This window comes from Ammospiza nelsoni, chromosome 26 (genome assembly GCF_027579445.1).
Source record: "Ammospiza nelsoni isolate bAmmNel1 chromosome 26, bAmmNel1.pri, whole genome shotgun sequence".
NCBI lineage: Eukaryota > Metazoa > Chordata > Aves > Passeriformes > Passerellidae > Ammospiza > Ammospiza nelsoni.
Window position 1 is genome coordinate 1,411,537 of NC_080658.1, and position 26,272 is coordinate 1,437,808.

At 54.2% G+C, this 26,272-nt stretch overlaps 1 protein-coding gene across 12 annotated transcripts in view; it reads left to right on the top strand.

Annotated features, from left to right (window-relative positions):
• The first annotated feature begins 10,675 nt into the window (after window positions 1–10,675).
• Window positions 10,676–26,272, top strand: part of MAPT (microtubule associated protein tau) — a 43,266-nt gene continuing 27,669 nt past the window's right edge. For all 12 annotated transcript variants that reach the window (XM_059489071.1, XM_059489068.1, XM_059489072.1 and 9 more), the window contains exon 1: window positions 10,676–10,826. The gene's annotated coding sequence lies outside the window, so the exon portion shown is untranslated. The remainder of the gene's footprint in view (window positions 10,827–26,272) is intronic.

The following is a 26,272-nucleotide window of genomic DNA, read 5'->3' on the forward strand; positions in this document are numbered from 1 at the left end:
CTAACAGGACCTTCAAGGCGGGATTGAAGTTCGTTTCCTCTGATAAGAAGGCAATAAATTCCCTTTCTCTGAAAGATTCAGGCGTCCCGTTGCTGCTACCTGGCTGCAAGCCCTTTCTTTTAAACAAAGCACCTTACATAGCACCGTTTCTACTTTAACAATTTTTATCACCTAAACCCATATTTAAGGGAATTAATACAGCATCACTTTCTAACACTACGCACATAACATCCACTTCAATATTTGCCAAAAGCCAATCACAAAATACACGCGTTTTTCACCCTGTCCAGGCTGAGAGTCGTGCCTGGTTTGCGGGGAAGGAGCCGGCTGAGCCCTGGTCCCGATGATACTGGGGAGGTTTGCGTGAGCCCTGCTGGCTCTGTCCTGCCGTGACGCTGCTTGTGTAACGCTGCTCGCAGCTCTTACGAAACCCAGCCGGTGTCCTGGGCCAGAGCGCTGCTCTGTGTGCCCGGGGCTCCTCACCGGGCAGGGTCACACCTGCTCTGTCAGCTCTGGAACCATCCAGCCCCTCTGGTCGCATCCAAAATCCCGCTCCGAAAGCAGTTAGCCCAGTTCCTTAATTTAAGTGAACTTTAACGCCCAGGTTGCAAAAGGATCCGGGTAGTGCTTTAATGGAATTAAGCCAGTGCAGAATTGGAGTATTTGCTTCAGCCGGGATCATTATGGTTTTGCAAAAGCCAGGCTTAAGCTGAATTAAGTGACTCAAATGAAGCAGCTTGTGGCCAGAGGAGGCCCTAGGGACATCAGACTTGTATAACCCAGAATATAACCCAGAATTTCTAATGCAGGTGAGACCTGCAGAGTGATGTTCTGCCTTCTGTGGCACCTGCCAGGGAAAACCTTGGTCGTTATGAAACAGGGGACAAATCTCACCCGGGAGGTAAATAAGCCTGGTCTTAGGGATGAAGATACAGGTAGACCCCCATGGTTTGCTCCCTAAAGGATTCCTTTATAATTTTGTGTTAAAATAGTTTCCTGGGAGGAAAATAAGCCTGGTCTTAGGGATGAAGATACTGGTATGGAAGATAAAGACCCCATGGTTTTGTTTGCTCCTTATAAAGGAATCCTTTAGTTTTGTGTTAAAATAGTATACACCTAGCAGCAGTATGGGCCAGGAGTGTGGAGGAAAGAGGAGCCTGGCCTCAGAAAAGTAGGAAAAATTCCCAGATACGTTTTCCAACAAACAAAAGCCCCTGTGAACACGAGGAAGGTACAGAAGAGCTCAGTGCAGTAATTAAACTCTGCATCAGCTGTCAGCCTGCTGCACATACAGGTAAGAGATGTGCCCTTAGAGAGCTTCTCTGCAGTTCCTTTCAGCTGGGGCAGGATCTGCTGATCGCCACGAGCTCTTCCCACCCAGGGCTGCACTTTGGGACTTGGGCTGCTCCAGCAGTTCTGGAGACATCTCAGCATTGCTGCAGCAATTGGTGCATTTCACTCTTGGCTATCCTTTGCCAGCAGATCTAAACGGCCTGGATGTGGCTGTGCCTGGCTCTGGCTAACCATGCCTCACTGCCCAGCCCAGGATTTCTTGGATCCAGACAGGATTTGTGCTGGGAACCCAGGCAGATGTAAGTGGGAATGGAGGTAACTTCAGGAAGACAGAGCTGCTGTCCCACATTGGGCTTGAGCTGCTTGCACTGCAAATCATCTTGTTTTCAGTTGTCTCACAAGGACGGATCCCCTTGTAGCACTGTAGTGTTTGTTTTACAATTCCCAAAGCTGTGATAGATTTTTGAGGGGAGACGTGTCTAATCTAGGAAAATTCTCCAGCTAAATTACAGTGGGTACTCTTTAGGCAGTTTAAAAATGGGCAGAAAAGAACCATTTCTCTGGTTTCTGATGGCTTGCCTATTACTGTTGACCCGAAAACAAAAAACCCAACTATCTCATAACATTGCATGTTCATAAATCAATTTTTTGTACAATTCTAATCTGTAAGTTTGCCGTTATTGATGCTGTAGTAAGAGAAGAGCTTTGACACTCCATAAAGCTTTATTCCAAACCAAGACAGATCATTCCCAACCTGGTCTACTTTAAAAAGCAGACTGGTGTTGCATGTGTGGGCTCCTGGAAAGACCTGTTTGTCCTTGATTTGCACCTCAGTGGTTGTCAGGAAAAACTGAAAACTGTATCCTACCCTCCTGCAGTTTCTCTATTAAATGCAATTATTAGGGATAGTAACCATCTTAACACAAGGTACCAATTCTATCGAGTGATCTCCGCTGTGTCCTCAACACTCCCCGGCCCGGCAAAAGCAGCAGCGGCGCCGGGCCGTGAGCGGCGGGGGCATCGCGGCAGCGCCCCCTGCCGGCCGGGGCGGGTGCGCAACCCGCTCCCCGCACAGAATGGGGCGGCCGAGGGGGCTGAAGGGCTGATTAGCAGTACTGAAGTGGTGCTGAGCGGATCCTGAGTGGCTTTGAGATGGTGCTGAGCAGATAATGAGTGGTGCTGAGGTGCTCCTGAGATGGTGCTGAGCAGATACTGAGTGGTGCTGAGGTGCTCCTGGGATGGTGCTGAGCAGATACTGAGTGGTACTGAGGTGCTCCTGGGATGGTGCTGAGGTGCTCCTGAGATGGTGCTGAGCAGTTACTGAGTGGTGCTGAGGTGCTCCTGGGATGGTGCTGAGCAGTTACTGAGTGGTGCTGAGGTGTTCCTGAGATGGTGCTGAGCAGATACTGAGTGGTACTGAGGTGCTCCTGGGATGGTGCTGAGGTGCTCCTGGGATGGTGCTGAGGTGCTCCTGAGATGGTGCTGAGGTGCTCCTGGGATGGTGCTGAGGTGCTTCTGGGATGGTGCTGAGGTGCTCCTGAAATGGTGCTGAGCAGTTACAGTGTGGTACTGAGGTGCTCCTGAGATGGTGCTGAGCACATACTGAGGTGCTCCTGGGATGGTGCTGAGCAGATACTGAGTGGTGCTGAGATGGTGCTGAGCGGATCCTGAGTGGTTTTGAGATGGTGCTGAGCAGATAATGAGTGGTGCTGAGGTGCTCCTGAGATGGTGCTGAGGTGCTGAGCAGATACTGAGTGGGGCTGAGATGGTACTGAGGTGCTCCTGAGATGGTGCTGAGGTGCTCCTGAGATGGTCCTGAGGTGCTCCTGGGATGGTGCTGAGGTGCTCCTGGGATGGTGCTGAGGTGCTCCTGGGATGGTGCTGAGCAGTTACTGAGATGGTACTGGGATGGTGCTGAGCAGATACTGAGATGGTCCTGAGGTGCTCCTGGGATGGTGCTGAGGTGCTCCTGGGATGGTGCTGAGGTGCTGAGCAGATACTGAGTGGTGCTGAGATGGTACTGAGTGGTGCTGAGGTGCTCCTGGGATGGTGCTGAGCAGTTACTGAGTGGTGCTGAGATGGTACTGAGGTGCTCCTGAGATGGTGCTGAGGTGCTCCTGGGATGGTGCTGAGCAGATACTGAGTGGTACTGAGGTGCTCCTGGGATGGTGCTGAGGTGCTCCTGGGATGGTGCTGAGCAGATACTGAGTGGTGCTGAGGTGCTCCTGAGATGGTGCTGAGCAGATACTGAGTGGTGCTGAGGTGCTCCTGGGATGGTGCTGAGCAGTTACTGAGTGGTGCTGAGGTGCTCCTGAGATGGTCCTGAGATGGTGCTGAGCAGATAATGAGTGGTGCTGAGCAGATATTGAGTGGTGCTGAGCAGATATTGAGTGGTGCTGAGGTGCTCCTGGGATGGTGCTGAGGTGCTCCTGAGATGGTGCTGAGCAGTTACTGAGTGGTGCTGAGGTGCTCCTGGGATGGTGCTGAGCAGTTACTGAGATGGTACTGGGATGGTGCTGAGCAGATATTGAGATGGTGCTGAGGTGCTCCTGGGATGGTGCTGAGCAGTTACTGAGGTGCTCCTGAGATGGTGCTGAGGTGCTCCTGAGATGGTGCTGAGCAGTTACTGAGTGGTGCTGAGGTGCTCCTGGGATGGTGCTGAGCAGATACTGAGGTGCTCCTGAGATGGTGCTGAGCAGTTCCTGAGTGGTGCTGAGGTGCTCCTGAGATGGTGCTGAGCAGATACTGAGATGGTGCTGAGCAGTTACTGAGTGGTGCTGAGATGGTGCTGAGCGGATCCTGAGTGGTGCTGAGGTGCTCCTGAGATGGTCCTGAGATGGTGCTGAGCAGATAATGAGTGGTGCTGAGCAGATATTGAGTGGTGCTGAGCAGATATTGAGTGGTGCTGAGGTGCTCCTGGGATGGTGCTGAGCAGTTACTGAGTGGTGCTGAGGTGCTCCTGGGATGGTACTGAGGTGCTCCTGGGATGGTGCTGAGCAGTTACTGAGATGGTACTGGGATGGTGCTGAGCAGATATTGAGATGGTGCTGAGGTGCTCCTGGGATGGTGCTGAGCAGTTACTGAGGTGCTCCTGGGATGGTGCTGAGCAGTTACTGAGTGGTACTGGGATGGTGCTGAGGTGCTCCTGAGATGGTGCTGAGGTGCTCCTGGGATGGTGCTGAGCAGTTACTGAGTGGTGCTGAGATGGTGCTGAGCAGTTCCTGAGTGGTGCTGAGGTGCTCCTGGGATGGTGCTGAGCAGATACTGAGTGGTGCTGAGGTGCTCCTGAGATGGTCCTGAGATGGTGCTGAGCAGATAATGAGTGGTGCTGAGCAGATTCTGAGTGGCGCTGAGGTGCTCCTGAGATGGTGCTGAGGTGCTCCCGAGATGAGCAGTTACTGAGTGGTGCTGAGGTGCTCCTGGGATGGTGCTGAGGTGCTCCTGGGATGGTGCTGAGCAGTTACTGAGTGGTGCTGAGATGGTGCTGAGCGGATCCTGAGTGGTGCTGAGGTGCTCCTGGGATGGTGCTGAGCAGATACTGAGATGGTGCTGAGCAGTTACTGAGTGGTGCTGAGGTGCTCCTGAGATGGTCCTGAGATGGTGCTGAGCAGATAATGAGTGGTGCTGAGCAGATATTGAGTGGTGCTGAGGTGCTCCTGGGATGGTGCTGAGGTGCTCCTGGGATGGTGCTGAGGTGCTCCTGAGATGGTGCTGAGCAGATACTGAGATGGTGCTGAGGTGCTCCTGAGATGGTGCTGAGCAGATACTGAGATGGTGCTGAGGTGCTCCTTGGATGGTGCTGAGATGGTGCTGAGCAGTTACTGAGTGGTGCTGAGGTGCTCCTGGGATGGTGCTGAGCAGTTACTGAGTGGTACTGGGATGGTGCTGAGCAGATATTGAGATGGTACTGAGGTGCTCCTGAGATGGTGCTGAGGTGCTCCTGAGATGGTGCTGAGCAGTTACTGAGTGGTGCTGAGGTGCTCCTGGGATGGTGCTGAGCAGTTTCTGAGTGGTACTGGGATGGTGCTGAGGTGCTCCTGAGATGGTGCTGAGGTGCTCCTGGGATGGTGCTGAGCAGTTACTGAGTGGTGCTGAGATGGTGCTGAGCAGTTCCTGAGTGGTGCTGAGGTGCTCCTGGGATGGTCCTGAGATGGTGCTGAGCAGATAATGAGTGGTGCTGAGCAGATTCTGAGTGGCGCTGAGGTGCTCCTGGGGTGGTGCTGAGGTGCTCCTGAGATGGTGCTGAGGTGCTCCCGAGATGAGCAGTTACTGAGTGGTGCTGAGGTGCTCCTGGGATGGTGCTGAGGTGCTCCTGGGATGGTGCTGAGCAGTTACTGAGTGGTGCTGAGATGGTGCTGAGCGGATCCTGAGTGGTGCTGAGGTGCTCCTGGGATGGTGCTGAGCAGATACTGAGATGGTGCTGAGCAGTTACTGAGTGGTGCTGAGGTGCTCCTGAGATGGTCCTGAGATGGTGCTGAGCAGATAATGAGTGGTGCTGAGCAGATATTGAGTGGTGCTGAGGTGCTCCTGGGATGGTGCTGAGGTGCTCCTGGGATGGTGCTGAGGTGCTCCTGAGATGGTGCTGAGCAGATACTGAGATGGTGCTGAGGTGCTCCTGAGATGGTGCTGAGCAGATACTGAGATGGTGCTGAGGTGCTCCTTGGATGGTGCTGAGATGGTGCTGAGCAGTTACTGAGTGGTGCTGAGGTGCTCCTGGGATGGTGCTGAGCAGTTACTGAGTGGTACTGGGATGGTGCTGAGCAGATATTGAGATGGTACTGAGGTGCTCCTGAGATGGTGCTGAGGTGCTCCTTGGATGGTGCTGAGCAGTTACTGAGTGGTGCTGAGGTGCTCCTGGGATGGTGCTGAGCAGTTTCTGAGTGGTACTGGGATGGTGCTGAGGTGCTCCTGAGATGGTGCTGAGGTGCTCCTGGGATGGTGCTGAGCAGTTACTGAGTGGTGCTGAGATGGTGCTGAGCAGTTCCTGAGTGGTGCTGAGGTGCTCCTGGGATGGTCCTGAGATGGTGCTGAGCAGATAATGAGTGGTGCTGAGCAGATTCTGAGTGGCGCTGAGGTGCTCCTGGGGTGGTGCTGAGGTGCTCCTGAGATGGTGCTGAGGTGCTCCCGAGATGAGCAGTTACTGAGTGGTGCTGAGGTGCTCCTGGGATGGTGCTGAGGTGCTCCTGGGATGGTGCTGAGCAGTTACTGAGTGGTACTGGGATGGTGCTGAGCGGATCCTGAGTGGTGCTGAGGTGCTCCTGGGATGGTGCTGAGCAGATACTGAGATGGTGCTGAGCAGTTACTGAGTGGTGCTGAGGTGCTCCTGAGATGGTCCTGAGATGGTGCTGAGCAGATAATGAGTGGTGCTGAGCAGATATTGAGTGGTGCTGAGGTGCTCCTGGGATGGTGCTGAGCAGTTACTGAGTGGTGCTGAGGTGCTCCTGAGATGGTGCTGAGCAGTTACTGAGTGGTACTGAGGTGCTCCTGAGATGGTGCTGAGCAGTTACTGAGTGGTACTGGGATGGTGCTGAGGTGCTCCTGGGATGGTCCTGAGATGGTGCTGAGCAGATAATGAGTGGTGCTGAGATGGTGCTGAGCGGATCCTGAGTGGTGCTGAGGTGCTCCTGGGATGGTGCTGAGCAGATACTGAGATGGTGCTGAGCAGTTACTGAGTGGTGCTGAGGTGCTCCTGAGATGGTCCTGAGATGGTGCTGAGCAGATAATGAGTGGTGCTGAGCAGATATTGAGTGGTGCTGAGGTGCTCCTGGGATGGTGCTGAGGTGCTCCTGGGATGGTGCTGAGGTGTCCTGAGATGGTCCTGAGATGGTGCTGAGCAGATAATGAGTGGTGCTGAGCAGATATTGAGTGGTGCTGAGGTGCTCCTGGGATGGTGCTGAGCAGATACTGAGATGGTGCTGAGGTGCTCCTGGGATGGTGCTGAGGTGCTCCTGAGATGGTGCTGAGCAGATACTGAGGTGCTCCTTGGATGGTGCTGAGATGGTGCTGAGCAGTTACTGAGTGGTGCTGAGCAGTTCCTGAGTGGTGCTGAGGTGCTCCTGGGATGGTGCTGAGCAGATACTGAGGTGCTCCTGAGATGGTGCTGAGCAGTTACTGAGTGGTGCTGAGGTGCTCCTGAGATGGTGCTGAGCAGATACTGAGATGGTGCTGAGCAGTTACTGAGTGGTACTGGGATGGTGCTGAGGTGCTCCTGAGATGGTGCTGAGGTTCTCCTGAGATGGTGCTGAGCAGATACTGAGATGGTGCTGAGGTGCTCCTGGGATGGTGCTGAGCAGATACTGAGATGGTGCTGAGCAGATACTGAGGTGCTCCTGAGATGGTGCTGAGCAGTTACTGAGTGGTGCTGAGGTGCTCCTTGGATGGTGCTGAGCAGTTACTGAGTGGTGCTGAGGTGCTCCTAGGATGGTGCTGAGGTGCTCCTGAGATGGTGCTGAGCAGATACTGATGTGCTCCTTGAATGGTGCTGAGATGGTGCTGAGCAGTTACTGAGTGGTGCTGAGGTGCTCCTGAGATGGTGCTGAGCAGTTACTGAGGTGCTCCTGAAATGGTGCTGAGCAGATACTGAGTGGCGCTGAGGTGCTCCTGGGATGGTGCTGAGCAGTTACTGAGTGGTGCTGAGGTGCTCCTGAGATGGTGCTGAGCAGTTACTGAGTGGTGCTGAGGTGCTCCTTGGATGGTGCTGAGCAGTTACTGAGTGGTGCTGAGGTGCTCCTAGGATGGTGCTGAGGTGCTCCTGAGATGGTGCTGAGCAGATACTGATGTGCTCCTTGAATGGTGCTGAGATGGTGCTGAGCAGTTACTGAGTGGTGCAGAGGTGCTCCTGAGATGGTGCTGAGCAGTTACTGAGGTGCTCCTGAGATGGTGCTGAGCAGATACTGAGGTGCTCCTGAAATGGTGCTGAGCAGATACTGAGTGGCGCTGAGGTGCTCCTGGGATGGTGCTGAGCAGTTACTGAGTGGTGCTGAGGTGCTCCTGAGATGGTGCTGAGCAGTTACTGAGTGGTACTGAGGTGCTCCTGAGATGGTGCTGAGGTGCTCCTGAGATGGTGCTGAGCAGTTACTGAGTGGTGCTGAGATGGTGCTGAGCGGATCCTGAGTGGTGCTGAGGTGCTCCTGGGATGGTGCTGAGCAGATACTGAGATGGTGCTGAGCAGTTACTGAGTGGTGCTGAGGTGCTCCTGAGATGGTCCTGAGATGGTGCTGAGCAGATAATGAGTGGTGCTGAGCAGATATTGAGTGGTGCTGAGGTGCTCCTGGGATGGTGCTGAGGTGCTCCTGGGATGGTGCTGAGGTGCTCCTGAGATGGTGCTGAGGTGCTCCTGGGATGGTGCTGAGCAGATACTGAGATGGTGCTGAGCAGATACTGAGGTGCTCCTTGGATGGTGCTGAGATGGTGCTGAGCAGTTACTGAGTGGTGCTGAGCAGTTCCTGAGTGGTGCTGAGGTGCTCCTGGGATGGTGCTGAGCAGATACTGAGGTGCTCCTGAGATGGTGCTGAGCAGTTACTGAGTGGTGCTGAGGTGCTCCTGAGATGGTGCTGAGCAGATACTGAGATGGTGCTGAGCAGTTACTGAGTGGTACTGGGATGGTGCTGAGGTGCTCCTGAGATGGTGCTGAGGTTCTCCTGAGATGGTGCTGAGCAGATACTGAGATGGTGCTGAGGTGCTCCTGGGATGGTGCTGAGCAGATACTGAGATGGTGCTGAGCAGATACTGAGGTGCTCCTGAGATGGTGCTGAGCAGTTACTGAGTGGTGCTGAGGTGCTCCTTGGATGGTGCTGAGCAGTTACTGAGTGGTGCTGAGGTGCTCCTGAGATGGTGCTGAGCAGATACTGAGGTGCTCCTGAAATGGTGCTGAGCAGATACTGAGTGGCGCTGAGGTGCTCCTGGGATGGTGCTGAGCAGTTACTGAGTGGTGCTGAGGTGCTCCTGAGATGGTGCTGAGCAGTTACTGAGTGGTACTCAGGTGCTCCTGAGATGGTGCTGAGCAGTTACTGAGTGGTGCTGAAGTGCTCCTGGGATGGTGCTGAGGTGCTCCTGAGATGGTGCTGAGCAGTTACTGAGTGGTGCTGAAGTGCTCCTGGGATGGTGCTGAGGTGCTCCTGAGATGGTGCTGAGCAGATACTGAGGTGCTCCTGAAATGGTGCTGAGCAGATACTGAGTGGCGCTGAGGTGCTCCTGGGATGGTGCTGAGCGGATCCTGAGTGGTGCTGAGGTGCTCCTGAGATGGTGCTGAGCAGTTACTGAGTGGTACTGGGATGGTGCTGAGCAGATACTGAGGTGCTCCTGAGATGGTGCTGAGCAGATAATGAATGGTGCTGAGATGGTGCTGAGCTGATCCTGAGTGGTACTGAGATGGTGCTGCGCAGATAATGAGTGGTACTGAGGTGCTCCTGAGATGGTGCTGAGGTGCTCCTGGGATGGTGCTGAGCAGTTACTGAGTGGTACTGGGATGGTGCTGAGCAGATACTGAGATGGTGCTGAGGTGCTCCTGGGATGGTGCTGAGGTGCTCCTGGGATGGTACTGAGGTGCTCCTGAGATGGTGCTGAGCAGATACTGAGTGGTGCTGAGATGGTGCTGAGCAGATACTGAGTGGTGCTGAGGTGCTCCTGGGATGGTGCTGAGCAGTTACTGAGTGGTACTGGGATGGTGCTGAGCAGATACTGAGATGGTGCTGAGCAGATACTGAGTGGTGCTGAGGTGCTCCTGAGATGGTGCTGAGGTGCTCCTGGGATGGTGCTGAGCAGATGCTGAGTGGTGCTGAGCAGATGCTGAGCTGGCGCCGGGCGGTGCCGAGGCGCGGCCGCTCCCCCCCGAGCCGCGCTGCCGCCATCCCCACGGACGCTGCGGGCCGTGCCCCTCCGCAGCGTGTGCGGGGCGCGTGGCCGGGCGGAACTGGGGATGGGAGCGGGCGGCAGGGCTGGGCGAGGCGGTGTCCCGGGGGGGGGGGGGGGGGGGTCGGTGTGTACCGGGTGTGAACCGGAGCTGGGTGTTTAGCGGTGTGTGTACCGGTGTGTACCGGAGCTCCATGAGTACCGGGGCTCGGTGTGTACCGGGTGTGTACCGGAGCTGGGTGTTTACCGGTGTGTTTACCGGTGTATGTACCGGGTGTGTACCGGTGTGTACCGGGGCTCGATGCGCACCGCGGCCGCCGCAGGCCGGAGCGGGCCGGGCCGGGCCGTGAGGAGCGGGGGCATCGCGGCAGCGCCCCCTGCCGGCCGGGGCGGCGCGCGCGCCCCCGCTGCCCGCAGACAATGGGGCGGCGGCGGCGGCGGCGGGGGCGCGCGCGCGGGCGGGGCGAGCGCTCCCCGCGAGAGGCGGGGGGCCCGGGCGGCTCGGCGGCGCTCCGCGCACGCGCGCGCGCGCTCCCGCCCCGCCGGCGCGGCGAAGGTTCCGGAGCCCGCGCGCGCCCCCGCCCCGCCCGCGCCGCCGCCGCCGCCGCCGCCGCCGCTGTCACCGTCACCGCCACCGCTGTCAGCAGCCGGCTCCGGTGCGGACACCCCCGCAGCAGCGGCAGGTACGGGGAGGGGAGGCTGCCGTGGGCTGGAGCGGGGCGCTGAACCCCCGGGCGCGCTCTCCCTCCGCCGCGTCCCGCGCGGAGAACGGGGAGGGGGGAGAGAAAAAAAACCAAAAAAAATCAATCAAGCCCCGAGAAGCAAAATCCGTCCATTTCATCCCAAAAGCGAGGGGAGGGGCGTGTCCCGGTGCCGGCGCCCCGGGGCTGCGGCAGCGCGAGGCGCGGCCCCTGCGGCAGCGCGGGCGGCCGGGGCAGGTGCGGCAGCGAGGGATGGAGGGATGGACGGATGGATGGATGGATGGAGGGATGGAGCGATGGAGAAGGGCGGGTTTGGGGCTTGCTCCCCGCTTTGCGCCCGTTTCGGCCCCGTTCCTCCCGGCAGGTGGGGCCGGGGCTGCGGCAGGAGGGGCGGCAGCGCGGGGCCATGTTCTGCAGCCGCCTCGAGGGGGGAGGCAGCGGTGATTAAAAACGGCAAATTAATCAATAATGGCAAACCGTAACGAAAAAGCGTTTCGAATTAAAAAAAAAGGGAAAAAAGGAGCTGCACACGCCCAGCCCTAAATTTTGCGTGGGGGGAAGCGTTATTGAGGTCACGGCACCCCGGCGCTGCCCGGCTTTGTTGCACCCCCCGGTGCCCGTGTCGAGGGGTTCGGTGTTTAACGTGAGCGGGGTGGGTCCCATCCTGTTGAATCCCGGGTGTTTTCCAGCCCCAGGATGGGGATGCCCATCCTCGTGGGTTTGGGGCTGGGATGGGGCTCCATGCTGGTCCCTGGATGTGCCGGGCACATCTCAAGCATCCCAGTGCCATGCTGGGATTGCCCTTGTCATGCTGGAATTGCCCCCTTGTCCCTTCCATCTGCCTCTTCCCATGCTGTCTCTTCTTTCTCGTCCCCAAATCCCACCAGGTGGGGCATGGAGCTGCCCCCCCCTTTCTGGGTTTCGCCTTTTTTACCCGTGCTTGTTGGGTATTTCTTTATTTTAAATATAACTTAGCTGGGAAAAGGGAAGTTTCCTGGCCAGGTGTTTCCAGGAGCACACACCTGCCCTCCTGCCTTGGAGCAATTCACCCTGCAAGGAGCAGAAACAGCTCGTTCCAGGTGAGGGATGGAGATGCCTGCCTGCATCCCCAACTGCCACACGAGCACAAGGGAGGCTTGGCTTAGGGAAGACGATTTCTCCTGGTGTTTTTGGACACCTAGAAACGCAATCCTGCAGGGCAGCTGCCATCACTTCAGAGGGAGTTTCTCCTTCCATTTGCTGCGGTACCACCCCGCGAGGTGCAGCTCCATTTGCTGCTCGTGCTGGAAGGAGCAGCTGAGATGAGCTAAGCCGTCACCATTTGTATGCAGAGTATTCCCGAGCTTCCCCGGCGTGGATGTGGGCAGATGTTGGATGCCTGTGTGAATCAGTGGAACAGAATTTGCTGCTGAGGATCGTTAATGTGCCTTGTCCAGCAATGGCTGCCTGCTTCCATCCGTGGAAGGGGTTTTGGCTCTGCTGCCAGCACCTCACATTTGGGGTGTTTGATGGCTTTCAGTTTTCTTGGCATTATTTTTTTAGGGTGGTCAATCAGAACAGGTCTCAGTTGGGCGTTTGCAGGCTGCTCTTGAAGGGGAGAAGAATTAAAACCTCGTTCTCTTTAGGAGTCAAGAATTGCCTAACCCAGTTATGCTTTGTTCGCTCTTGAAACACAAAATGCTTGGTTTTCACCCCAAGATGAGCAGCTTAAGGAGAAAAGAAAAGTGTTGGCTGATTTACGTATGATTTGTAGAGGATTTGAACATAGAATTGTGGAATGGTTTGGGTTGAAAGGAGCCTTACCATGTTCCATCCCCCTGGCATGGGCAGGGACATCTTCCATTAGACCAGATTGCTCCAGCCTGCACTCCAAGCTTCCAGGGATGGGGATCCGCTGGCAGATGGTTCACACCTGATTAAAGTATTGCATTTTCTCATTCTTGGAGTAAGGTGCAGGTGGGGTTCATTTTTTGAGACCCGGGGAACGCGATGCCCATCCCACAGATGGTGTCACAGATCAGAGAGGGATGTTTATCCTGCAGGGATTAACTGGGGATAGCGGTGTTGGGAGCTCTGTGTGCAGCTCCCTGAGCAGGGGATGGGTCCAGCCCCTGCAGGTGCAAGTGCAGGTTTGGTGTCTCCCTCTGTCTAGCACTGTGTGAAGTATTTACAGCTCTGGCTTCCAATTCGGGTTTGCTCACCCTTCCCACTCCCCTGTATCCCTTGCTGCCCTCAGCCTCTGCCTTCCCAAGGTATTCCATCCAAACTGTCCCATCCCCTCTGTGCTTAAAGAACTGCACCTTCAGGAGGACCAAGCAACTGTATTTATTTCACTTATTTTATATATGAAAAGGGAATGCTGTAGCTTTGTCATTTCCTTCCCCAAAAACCGTGGTAAATTCTGCTCCCCCGGGCAGTCCTCACAGGATAAAAAAAGAGAAAAATGTGGCACTGTAGCTGCCCTTTCTCGGTGAGGAAGAGCTGGGTGTAGCCAGTCAGGGATGCTCGTGGCACGCTGCTGAGGTGGGTGTTTCATCTTCTGCCTTTTGTGCTCCTCTGCTGCATTTCAGAGAGCCGTGTTCCTCGTGGAGTGCTTGTTGATCTGTGCAGCACCACGGGCTTTTTTCCAGCGTTTTCCAGGCGTGGGGTTTGGGTACCACTTTGCTGGGCAGTGCTGAGGGTGCAGCAGCAGGGATGGAGGGAATTTGTGTCACCTTTGTGTCCCCACGTGCAGTTTGGGCTCCGCAGCATTGCAGGGCTGATGGAACGGCCACGTTGGGAATGTTTTGGAGCTGATGTCGATGCTGAAGCTCCTGAAATGCTGCCTCCATCAGCACGGGAGTGACAAATTGTCCTGACACATCCTGCAGCACAGCCGTGGCTGGTGGGCCCGTCCTGGTGCCGGCTGTGCCCACCCCAGACCTCCACACAAATCCCTCTGGGTTGGCAGAGCGTGGAAAATTGGATCACGAGGCACTGGCTAAGGGGAAATGCTCAGGGTGGCCGGTCCCTTTCTTCCCAAAAGCAAGATTATTCAAAAGCTGGAAGATCTGAGTTTGTCTCGAGCAGAATAATCTTATTTTGTCAGCGCAGCCTGCTGATGAGGCTTGGCTGTGGTGCTGGTGTCCTTTGGGGCAGTGCTGCTAATTTAGCTGTAGGAATGCTCTGACACTTGATGAATGAGTCCGGGAGGAGCCAGGGCAATGGTTTCCACCTGGCTCCCAGTGTTTTCCAGTTTGCTCAGTGGGCTTGTGGCTTGGCTGCTTGACTCCTAGGCTGTGTGCTAAGGTGAGGGGCTGGATTGAGAGGTGGGAGCTTGCAGTGCAGTGCCTGGGGCTTGTGGCGTCCCTCTGGGAGGATGTTGGGGCTGCTGGAATGTGGCAGCAGGGTTTGAAAGGAATTTAGGGGGGTTGTGGCTCTGCACGCAGGTAAAGCAGCCAACCCTGAGCAAGATGGGCATGGCTGATGCCTTCTGGCTCGTTCTGAGGTCTGCAAACCCACGAGTGTGTGGAAAAGCACTGAGAGCCCTTTCTTGGAGCAGAAGGGGCCTCTCTGGCTGTGTTGGAGTAGCTGAGGGGATTGTTCCCCTCTGTACCTGTCCTGCAGCACGGGGAGCCCCAGCTCAGCATCCTGGCTGTTCCCAGCCTCAGCTGAGAGGAGCAGCAGCTCTCTGAGGGCCTCTCCCTCCTGCTGCAGTGGCTGGGCTGGCTTTCTAGGTTTTTCTGCCAATGCAGTGTAATCTCTTCCTACCTCAGGGGCTCTGCTGGCTGGGCTGTGCTGCTCAGGCTCCAGAGCTGGCTGGGTGGTGCCTGGGGCTCACCCCAAGGGCAAATCCCAGGGCTGGGGATGCTCATCAGTAAATTGGGCAGTGCTGGGTGCTGCCTGCCCGTGGAGATGGAAAAGGAAGCGATTGCAGAAGTGGATTGGGCTGCTGGTCCTGCAGAGCAGCACAGAGATGTCCCCACTCCCCTGGCAGGAGGATTAGGGTGAGTGGTCTGGGGCAAAGCAGGGTGGGCTTGGAGAAACCTCCCTGAGCACCAGGATTAGGGTGAGTGGTCTGGGGCAAAGCAGGGTGGGCTTGGAGAAACCTCCCTGAGCATCAGGATTACTGTGAGTGGTCTGGGGCAGGTGGGCTTGGAGAAACCTCCCTGAGCACCAGGATTAGGGTGAGTGGTCTGGGGCAGGTGGGCTTGGAGAAACCTCCCTGAGCACCAGGCTGGCTCAGATGTGCCTTGCCAGAGGTGCAGCCCCCACGCTGGATCACTGCTGGATCACTCCAGGGTGATGTGGAGCTCCTGCTCTGTGCAGGGCTGTTCCCTCCTGGCTGCTCAGCATGAACAGCCCTCAGTCCCAAGCTGTCTTTGCAGCTCACCCTAGGATGTGCTGGATGCAGCAGAATTGGGGCCCTTTAGGAAAGCCCTTGCGAGGTTTGTAAGGTGGGTGAGCTCTGCTGTGAGGGACTGAGTGAATCCGAGTCTCTTTTGGATCTCCCTCCTCCATCTGTGAGCTGGAGCTTTGTTTTACACTGAAATCTGCTGGTTGTAGGCTGGGTTTTTTTTAAGTGCCTGTGGAAAGCATGTGTGGTTTACACTGGAGTCTGGAGGAGAAGTATCTGTGCCTTTAGACTTGAGTGGGTTTTCTTTGCAAGTCTAATGAGCTTTTTTGCTCCTCAGAAATCAATCCGCTGGTTTTCCCTTTTCTTTCCTAGCAGACCAATTAGTGAAGGTGGTCATAACACAGGGCCTGGCTCCTGTTTTCAGCGTCTCTTCTTTAAATACCCAGGGAAAGGGAGCACCAGGGGATACCTTCTGTGCAGCTAAAAGGATTATTGCTGCACTTGGGCTAATTATTTCCATCTTTGCAGCCTCTCCGCTCTACCTGCCCTGACCTCTCTGCCTTCCCTCCGTGCTGTGCTGCAGAGCAGTGGGATTTTCTCACTTTGGCCAGGGGTTTGTCCCCAAGAAGAGCTCAGGTGTGTTTGGACAGTGCCCCCAGGCACAGGGTGAGACTGTGGGGATGTCCTGTGCAGGGTCGATGATCGATTTGGTCCCTTTCAGATGGGGATATTCCATCATCCTGTGATCCCCAGCTCCGGGTGATGCTCCAGGCAAGGACAGAGGTTGGTGTGGGGCGTGGAGGGGCAGGAAAAGCTGTGTTAACTCTTCAGCACATCACGAGACGCGATGAAACCACTCGTATTGAGGGGTTTGAATAGCACGTGTGGGACTTGAAGGGCTTTGTGCCACTTATCAGCTGCACTTTGTGGCTCCCCCGCAGCCCCTGCCCCGGGCTGTCTGCCTGGAAGTGCCAGATGTAATTTCAGATGGATTTCATCAGCGGCTCGAGTCAGTTGCCGCAGAATGAAATTCCATGAGGTGTTTGTAAATGACTCGAAACATCTAAAGAAGCCTCTCCTGTGACTCCTGAGGACATCCAGCTCGGCCTGTTTGGGGAGGGCTGGAGATTCGCTTCTGAGATAAACCAACTGCTTTCCGTGCCCCGCGAATGAGAGTTTGCGCTTCTGAAGCTGAAATTGGCGCAAGTAGGGGAGGTGTTCAGAGTGGTTAAATTGTTCCCTGTCCTAGGAAACATTTTATCTTTTCTTTGATTAAAGGTTACTTCAATCCAAGGTTTGTTGGCACGGTCTCAATGGGGAGTGTGCGTTGTGCTCAGAAGCAGCTCTGCTCCTTCTCTGCGAGAAAAAAATGTCATTTCACCTGGGCTTCCTGGGGCAGGAGCACATCTGGCCAGCTGTGCAAGGTCTCAATGTGGAGCGTGTGTGGTGCTCAGAAGCAGCTCTGCTCTCCTTCTCCGTGAAATGGAAATTTCACTTCACCTGGGCAGGGGGCACATCTGGCCAGCTGTGCAAGGTCTCAATATGGAACATGTGTGTGGTGCTCCTTCTCTGTGAAATGAAATGTCATTTCACCTGGGCTTCCTGGGGCAGGGGGCACATCTGGCCAGCTGTGCACGTTCTCAGCCAAACCACGAGCAGACCAGCGCTGCCACACTCAAATTGAGAGGCCAAGTGATGGGCAATGAGGCTTGTCCTGCCTGACTGCTGTGGATCTCAGGATGAGCCTCAGGCAGACGGAGAAGTGGCTGTTCCTGCTTTTTGCGTTAGTTGGAGATCACGGGATGAGAGGAGAGAGGAGACTGTCCCAAGAGAAGGGATAATCTGCAGGGATTCCTTCCTGGAGGTTGCTCTGTGTTTGTGCCCCCTCAGGGTTATGTGAGGAGCCTTTGTATAAAAATGACATTTATATCTGCAGCTGTGCTTGACTTTGGTATGGTGACAAGAGAAGGGGATGTAAGATTTGGAAATGTGGCTGGTGCTGACCCACCTGGTGCAAAGTGCTGACTCCTCCCTGCAGGAGCCAGTGCTTCATTACCCTCCTCAGATCCTGTTTGATGGGCTGAGAGTGGCTGGGATTGAGTTACCTGTGTGCTTTAAGGTGAGAGGAAACTGAGTGATGTGGCAGAACTGGAGCTTGTCGTGCTCTCTGCTGGCAGCTGTAGTTTGTGGTGTTCGTGAGCCCAAAGCTGGGATTTAATCCAAAATCAGAATTGCCTTTTGTGGTTGATTTTCAGCTCCCACCGACTCAGAATTCAAGGGCAGATTCCACCCTGAGCAAATTCTGCCCTCTGAAGTTACTGCTTATGTGTGGTTTTACCTCCTGCCTCATCAGCATGACAAAGGGTGCTGCCTGGAGCTGCCTGGAGGGATTTGTACGAGAAGCTTTTAACAATGGACGTCTCCAAATTGGACAGAAAACTCCACGGTTTTCCCTCAGCATTTCCCGGTGTAATAATGGACAGCCTGGCAGGCGTGAATAGGCAGAAAAAAATAAATTGCTGTTGCGGGGGGGGGGTGAAAAGGAAAGCAGGTAAAATCTGTTCAAACTATGGCATGGCTTGGAGTCACTGCCTGGGAGAGCAGATTTAGAGAGGATGGGACCAGAATGAAGATATTGGGACCAGAATGAGGACGTTGGACAAAGGGAGTGACTCTGAGGTTTGTGGAGCCCTGCAGGTTCTGGTGGTGGGTGGGTGATCCAAAAAGAGCAGCTGTGAGCAGGAGGAGTCCCTGGTTTTGTTCTCATCCTGAGCAGCATCTTGGGCACACCTGGGCCTGCTGTCCTGTCTGCTCTCCTTGCTCATCCATCTCTCCTGCTCCTGCCCCCTCACCCTTCCATATTAAACCCTGCCTGGCAGCCCCAGCTCTGTGCTGGTGCTTGCCTGAGAGCATGGTGGGGACCCAGCTCCGTGCAGAATGTGGAATTCCAGCATCAGGAATTGCTGAGCTGCCTCTTTGTTTCATGATTTTGGAGCTTACTTTGCCTGAGTTCTGCTTTTACCCCCCCATGTCAGTAGTAGCTGGATTACTTTGCCAGCTCCTCCCTTCCCCCTGGTTCCTCCAGGCAGGAGGTGAAGAATGAATACTCTTTAATGTGAAGGCACTTTTTAATGCCTAATCTCTCAAATATGTCACTGCTTTTGTGTCTAATAGCAGGGCTTATTGTCAGGGCTGTCTGAGGCCCGTGCTCAGCTCCAGAGCAGGTTTCATTACCCACTGCTGCTCACCTTAGCAGAGGAGTTTTGGACTTTTGGGCTTGTTTGCTCTCTCAGCATCCAGGAGCCTCTCCTTTTTTTTTTCTTAAAGGGAAAAATCCTGCTGTGGCGTTTGTGGTGTTTGTGTCCAGGTGAGCAGCACCGGGGAATGCCAGGCTTGGGAGGGAGCTAGGAGTAAAGTGACTTTTTTGTGTAACGATTGCTGCAGCCAGGAAAAAAAAGCCGTGAATGCCTCTCCTCAGAAAAGGGGCAGCTGTGTGGGGTGGGTGAAGCTTTTGGCTCGGTGGGGACAGCAGAAGGCTCCTGCCTCCCTCGATAAGGGATGACAAAGCCGTGGCTTTAGGTGTGGCCGGAGCCTCTCCAAACAGGCTGGCTCCATTCATCCACGATGAAAACAAGCAGCGCTGACACACCAGCGGCCCTGCATCTTCCAGCCTTTGTTTTAGTGACTGAGAGAGAGCCCGTGACCCCGGGGAACGTGAATGGAGCCCTGGTGAACCGAGAGCAGGAGCGAGATTATTTTGGGGCAGGAGTGATGCTGGGAGGCAGGCGGCCCCTTTGTACATGGCACACATGTGACAGCAGAGCTGCATTTAGAGCTGAAAGAGGATAAAATCCCCGAGGAGCCTGATTGCACCTCGTTTATTTTTAACTAATGTACTGGGGGAGATTGAGCTGGAATTCTGAGACTTGGGGCAGGCTTAAATTCGGACAATTTCGCTCATCCCTGTGAGGGGAAAGGTTGGCACCAACTGGGCTAATTCCTGGGGAAGATGAAGTGCATGTGGATTATGATTTTTTTTTTTCAACTTTCTCTTCCTTTACCCTTTGGGTTAGGAGGGGAAATAATGGTTTTACAACTCTTAGGCTGAATTTATGGTGCGTGTTCCCATGTGGACTGTCACTTAGTCACAGTGCCTGCATCTGCTTGTGCTCAAATCTGCTCGTCGGCCCCATAAAACTAAAATCAAGACAAGACAGATTGCTGCTTGATTGTCATCCCAAGTGGCCCAAACTGGGCAAAGACCAGCTGGGGAGAGACATCCAAGAGCTCAGTAGGGATGTTTTGGTATAAAGGTTTTTATTTGCTGTTCATCCTTACTGTAAAACCCTCGTTTGTCCTGTGCCTCAGCACGAACTGTGCTCCCTTGTTAGGAGAAATAAAGGTACAAATGCAGCTACTGTCGGGTTTTTGTGTTAGAAGGAAGAGCTCTGGCTCTCAGATTCTGTGATCTTGTGCAGGGTGTGGGGAGCCACAGCCATCTCCCATCACAAGTCCCTTGCTGTTCATGTCATGCAGAACATGGGCAGAAACAGTCACTGGTGCCTTGTTGATCCTTGTGGGATCAACAGCTCCTGGGAGCAGGGCTGGAGCTCCCAGGTGCTGCTTTTGGGGTGCCCACCTGCTTCCCCTGGGCTGGCATGTCCCTGTCCCTCCCCTCCCTGTCAGAAATTGAGGATTCTCTCATCCCCACACTCAGCTCTCCTGCTGATGTTTGTCTGTTTGTTTGTTTTCTCTCTTGAGCTTTTCCAGATTAGGCTTCCCCCCCCCCCCCCCCGCGTTTATCTTCTTACTGACCTGATAGAGATTTAATAAAAAAATGGAGCTTTTTGTTTTAGTAAATACAGTTGTGAACATTTTAGGGAACAGCGTTTTTCTGCTGTTATGCAACAACATAAAAAGCAAAACAGAGACACTTGATGAATGTCCTATTGTTTGTTGTCTTTTGGCACTAAAGAATGAAAGATGATGTTGAGGAAACACACTGTGACTTTTGACCTCATCTGAAGGGCCTCTGAGTCATGAAAAACAAAAATAATTCAGCAGAGCCAGACAGGAGCTAAAACAGGCGTGACAGAGCCTGCTCTGGTGGCGTGGTGGCTGCTGGGGTGAGGACAGGTCCTGCTGGAGCCCCGAAAACTGGTGAGATCTGACGTGTTTGCTGCTTTCTAGGCTAAGGAACCAGCGTGTCGGGAATGGCTGAGCCTTCCCTCTGTATTTACAGAGTGTCCTGGTGAGCTCCTGCTGCATTCCAGATCTGCCAGTCCCCCTGGGGAGCTGGAGCTGGGCACGGGGGCCAGGGACTGGCTGGTGCCCAGTTTGGGGTGTCAAGTGGCTGGGAGTGATGGCTTGGTGAAATGAGGACAGTGCATGGAGTGTAGGGGAGGCTGGAACTGGGCTGTTCCAGGCTGGGAATGTTTGTTCCAGCCTTGCTGCTGGACACCCTGTCCTTCCCCTCTGCTCCTCTGGGATGTGTCCCTGATACAGCACCCTGGAACCCACTGCTGCAGTCAGCCTTGGATCCTGCAGGAGGAAAGCAGGGATGGGATCCTGCAGGGATTGCAAAGCAGGGATGAGATCCTGCATGAGGAAGGCAGGGATGGGATCCTGCAGGAGGAAAGCAGGGATGAGATCCTGCAGGGATGGGAAAGCAGGGATGGGATCCTGCAGGAGTAAAGCAGGGATAGAATCCTGCAGGAGTAAAGCAGGGATAGAATCCTGCAGGAGTAAAGCAGGGATGGGATCCTGCAGGGATGGGAAAGCAGGGATGGGATCCTGCAGGAGGAAGGCAGGGATGGAATCCTGCAGGATTAAAGCAGGGATGGGATCCTGCAGAGATGGGAAAGGAGGGATGGGATCCTGCAGGAGGAAAACAGGGATGGGATCCTGCAGGAGGAAAGCAGAGATTGAACCCTTCAGGAGGAAGACAGGGATTTTACCCTGCAGGAGGAAAGCAGGGATGGGATCCTGCAGGGGAAAGGCAGGGATTTTACCCTGCAGGAGGAAAGCAGGGATTTCACCCTGCAGGATTAAGGCAGGGATCCCTGGGGAGCCTCACCTTGGCTTCTCCCCTGGGACAGGATTTCTGTGGCTGCCAGAGCCATGCCAGCCACGGTGGCGTGACAGTAGCTGCAGCAGATGGTGCCGTTGTCATCGTTTTATTTTCTATCTGTGTGCTGAAACAGCTCAAAAATAACTTCACATATGATGGCCCAATCCATGGAGAATGTTTTCCTGGCCCTGAGAAAATCTCCTGCAACATCAGTGGCCACAAGGCTCTCCTGGTTGTGTCTCATGTGCTCTGGCTGGGATTGCTCACTAGGCTGGAGCTGTGGCATGAAGAATCTTTCATATTTAATATCTTCATTACTGTGGCAGCATTGAATATTCACAGAACTTCTGTCAGGGTGCAGCAAACGTTGTCAGCACTGTGAAATCAAAGAAAGGGGAGCAGCTGAGATCAAAGTAAGCAATAAACACACACCTTGTGTCTCGAAATGTCTTTTTCAAGCCTGAGGCAAAACTTGGTGGGGCTCAGGTGCAGCTGGGTGGTGGCTGGTGCTGGCAGTTTTTGCAGTCCAATGCAGACTGTTTGACCCACGGTCCTGTGAGGCTGTTCCCTGTATATCTCATTGACAGGGTGACTTTTGGGGTATTTCTCAGCTCTTTGATTGGCTGAATTACGTTTCAGGGAGCTCAGGATGGGTGCAGCAGTGCTCAGTGCCCTCCCAGATGGGCTGTACTGGGGGAAATGGGGGTGCTCTGAATCCACCAGCCTGGCCCCGCCTTGGGAGCTGGTTTGGTACCCACTGGAGCATGAAATAAGTTCTGTCAGCTTGTTTCTGGCCTCGTGTTAATGAGGAAGATTGTGGTAGCCATGAGACCCTGCTGGCCACAGGAGCTGCCCTGTGTTTGTGAGGTGGCAATTGTCCCCAGAGCAGGTGAGCCCTGCCTGTCCCCAGAGTGCTCTGCCAGCAGCTCTGTCCTGGGCACACCCCTGACACTTCCAGTGGGCCACACAGGGGAGTGTGGCAGTGTCAGTCGGTGGGGATGGATGCTTTTCTGCTGTCCTCCCTTCAGGCGGTGCAATCTCTCCAAAAGCCATTTCTGCCTCCTCACGGTGATGTTTGCCAGCCAGGGTAAAGCAGGCACTCGATGGGGCAGAGCAGCTGCTGTGCCATCCATTGTCCCAATTCATTAAAACTCCAGGGACATTTTTGGGGAATTCTTTTCCCTCTCCCCATCCCTTTTGGTGGCTGGGGCAGCAGTCTGTGACTCTGTCCTGGTGCCTGGTGTTGCAGCCACATCTGGGCACCATCCCAGCCTTGGGAAGGCAGTGCTGGGGGAATATATCAGCCTTCCAGCACTTTCTGTGCAGTGAATAATGGCTGCTACAAGCCCCAGAGCTGTCGAGCCTGCCTTAAACCTGCAGCAGCAGCGGGGAGGAGGCTCTGGTTTGCAGCAGGTTGGGATGGGAAGAGTCAAAGGGAATTAGCTGGTAAATAAGATCTGCCTTCTCTCTGATCCGCTCTACGTGTTCAACTGCTTAAAGGCTTCCCAAGCAAGCAGGATTTTGGGGAGGAGGAATTTATCCCCCCCATCGACCATCTCGGGGCTCGGCGGAGCTGCAGGATGCTGTAGCAGGGGGTGGGAAGAAGAAATCCTCAGGCAGAGCCTGGCAAATCCCTGCCAAAGAGGCTTCTCTCCCCTCTCTGCAGAGAGCCTGCTGGGCACGCTGGGCTGCTTTAAAACTGCTGCTGCCTCCTTTTGTGCTGCCACCTAAGCCCTGCTGAGCAGAGCTCTAATCTACCTAAACTCTGGGCACTTAGGGGCAGCCTGATTTTCGTATCATGTCGTGGAATGAGCTGGGTGATCCGGAGTGCCAGCACCTCCCTGGGCCGTGCCCACCCTGAAATGCCCTCTGAGAGCTCACGGGGAACGCTTGGGGGCTGCACTGGTGCTGGGAAAGGTTGGTCAGGCCAGAAGTGAGAAGGAAATAAGGAATGGGTGGAAGATGAAGGAAGGAAGATCCATTTAATGCCAGGAGATGCTGCAGGTGGAAATGGAGATGCTCAGGCTTTGAGGTGAAGGTGGAGCAGGTCACAGCTGTTTTATTGGGGCACAGAGGGGACGTGCAGGCAAACCCATTCCCCTGTCCTGCAGCTCAGGCCGTGGGCTGGGGTTTTGTGCTGGATAATCTGGTCTCTAATTGCTACCCTGCCCCGAGGCAGCTGCTGAACTGGGCCTAAGCTGATTTGGGACGGCAAATTCTGTTAGTTTAATGCTCAGCAGCCCTGAGGAACTTACCAGCATGTGAGCGAGTGTTCCTTGGCTTTTCTCTGGCCACGAGGCTGCTCTGGGGACCCCCGTGGTGACCCTGGCAGGGCTCTGGGCTGTGAGCAGCTCTGATTTGCAAGGGCTGTGTTGGGGGAATGGAGTGACAGGAGAAGGAAATGGGTGTCCGTGCTGCTGTGGTGAGACTCCTGTGCCCCAAAAGCTGTTCTGCTGTGAGCCCAAAAACCATCTCGTGTCTCTTTGAAAAGTGTCCGGCCCCTGGAGAAAGGGGCAAAAGTTTCACACCTCCAAGGAGTTACTTAAACTATAATAACTATTAAAAAAAAGAAAAAAGAAAACATGCAATTTTGGGACAAGTTCTTTTGCAGCTCTGTCCTGTTGCTGCAACAGGCATTATTTGCCTTTGAACCTAAAAGAAGTTTTCCATCCTCTTGAGTAGATATCCTGAAATTCCATGTAATTTCTCAGCTTGCTGCATATTAGTGCCTGCAATTAATGAGATCATCGTTCATATTCCTTCCTCTGTCAGCTTCTGGGAAGAACAGTACTTGGAGAAGAGCACAAAGGAGATGAAAAGGAAGTTGCTTATGAATTATGAACAGCCTTTCAGGCTGATGTTGTTTCACGGTGCTGTCACTCTGTTTTAATTATGTAATTCAGACGGAATGAAGCTTTTCTAAAGCCCTGTTTGTGTTTGATCACCTTTCAGAGGTAACTTAGCTTAGCTCGTGTTTGTTGAATCTTCATTTTTGACAACAAGAGCAAGTGCTTTGTGCCCCTTCTGATTAAATAATGGGGAGGGAAGATGCTGAGCAGGAGACAATAGCCTAGAGGCTTGGGAGTTACCTGGGTGATCACTTGGGTATTTTGTGGATATTTTGTGGATATTTTATCAGGTTTTTGTGGGTATTTTGCGGGTATTTCGTGGATATTCTGTGGGTATTTTGTGGCTCCATGAGGGGTGGAGCTGCATGGGAGTTACCTGGGTGATCACTTGGGTGTTTTGTGGGTATTTTGTCGGGTTTTTGTGGGTATTTTGTGGATATTTTTTGTGGGTATATTTTGTGGGTTTTTGTGGGTGTTTTGTGGGTTTTTGTTTTTTTTTTGGTATTTTTTTGTGTATTTTTTTTGGGTATTTTGAGGGTATTTTGTGGGTATTTTGTGGACATTTTGTCAGTTTTTTGTGGGTATTTTTTGGGTGTTTTGAGGGTATTTCGTGGGTTTTTTGTGGGTATTTTGTGGCTGGCATGAGGGGTGGAGCTGCTTGGTGGGGCAGTGGTGAGTCCCAGAGTGCGCAATCCCAGCCAGCATCTCCCCGGGTGTTTCACCCTCCTGCTGCTGAAATTTCCTTTTCCTTTTCCTTTCCTTTCCCTGCTTTTTCCTGCCCCTGTGCCCCAGGGCCCCCGCAGCACCCGCAGGCAGCTCTGCCAAGGCCGGGTTTATTTTGGGCTGGGCTGTGTAAATCGAGCCCCTGCTCCAGCCTTGTGATCCCAGAATTGTCCCTGCCCTGCTTGGGGACAGTCCCGGCCGTGTCCCCTGTGCTGTGCCCACTGAGGGGCTCTGGGGGGCTGTTCCCCTCTCCTCTGTGCCAGGGCTGGTGGTGCCTGGCACAGATTGGGTGCTCCCGGACCTGCCCTCTCCTCCATGGGGCACCTTGGGCTCACCTTGTCCGCGGCCCCGGGGTTTATCTCCCTTCCACTTTGTGCCCAAGGGTTGAGAGTTTGGGCTCTGAGGGTGCTGGAGGCTTTGTGTGGGGATTTTGGGTTCCCCAGGGCTCTTCTGGGATGTCCTGGCTGTGCCCAGCCCTGCTGCCTCTTTGCTGTAGGGCAGGAATTGCTGCTGCAGTCTGGATGTGGGGCTGGGGACCGAGAGCGCCTTTGGGCTGAGCTAATTGTGGCCTTCCAACGTCTATCTGGGAAATGGGAATATTGAAAATATTTCCAAGGAGCTGCTGTGATGGGACAAGGGAATGGATTCAGACTGAGACAGTTTGGAGTAGATATTAGGAGGATTTTCTTCCCTGTGAGTTTGGGCAGGCTCTGGCACAGCTGGGGCTGCCCCTGCGTCCCTGGCAGTGCCCAAGGCCAGGCTGGACACTGGGGCTGGAGCACCTGGGACAGTGGAAGGTGTCCCTGCCATGGCAGGGTGGCACTGGGTGGGCTTTGAGGTCCCTTCCAACACCAGGAAGTCTGGAAAATGAGAGGTTTGGAGGAGCTGTTAATTATGGGATGGGCTGTTGCTTTTTAGATAGTGTCCCTGGTTAAGGAGAATGGTTCTGCTGGGGGTGGATAAGGTTCTTTGGAGGGTTTGTGCTTTATCTGCCATGAGGAGGGTGCTGTTCAAGTTTATCTCTGTGCAGCTTTCTTTGCTCTAATTATGCATCACTGAGCCATTTCTTCAAGGCGGGGCTGGTTTTACATTTTTAAGAATATTTTAGAATATTTTTTTTTTTCCCCCTTGATGTTATGTTTTTCTCTGAGAAGGATTTCCCCTTCCCCCATTCAAAAGGAAAAACAAAGAGGATTATCACTGTGGGCTTCTTTCAGAATTTTCAGTCCATCTTTGAGAACGGGAATTTAGAATTTTAATAAGATATAAATTCTCTCTGGTCATAGGAGTTCGTTACCTGAGTGAAAACCCTAGGCCAAGCGGAGGCTTTCCCTCCCTCCCGTGCCAGCTGGGGATGGTTTTGCTCCCTTCTGAGGGTGGCTCAGGCACGGGGGGCTCTCAGGAGCAGCATAGGACGCTGTGCTCCATCTGCTGGGAGATGTTTCTGCTC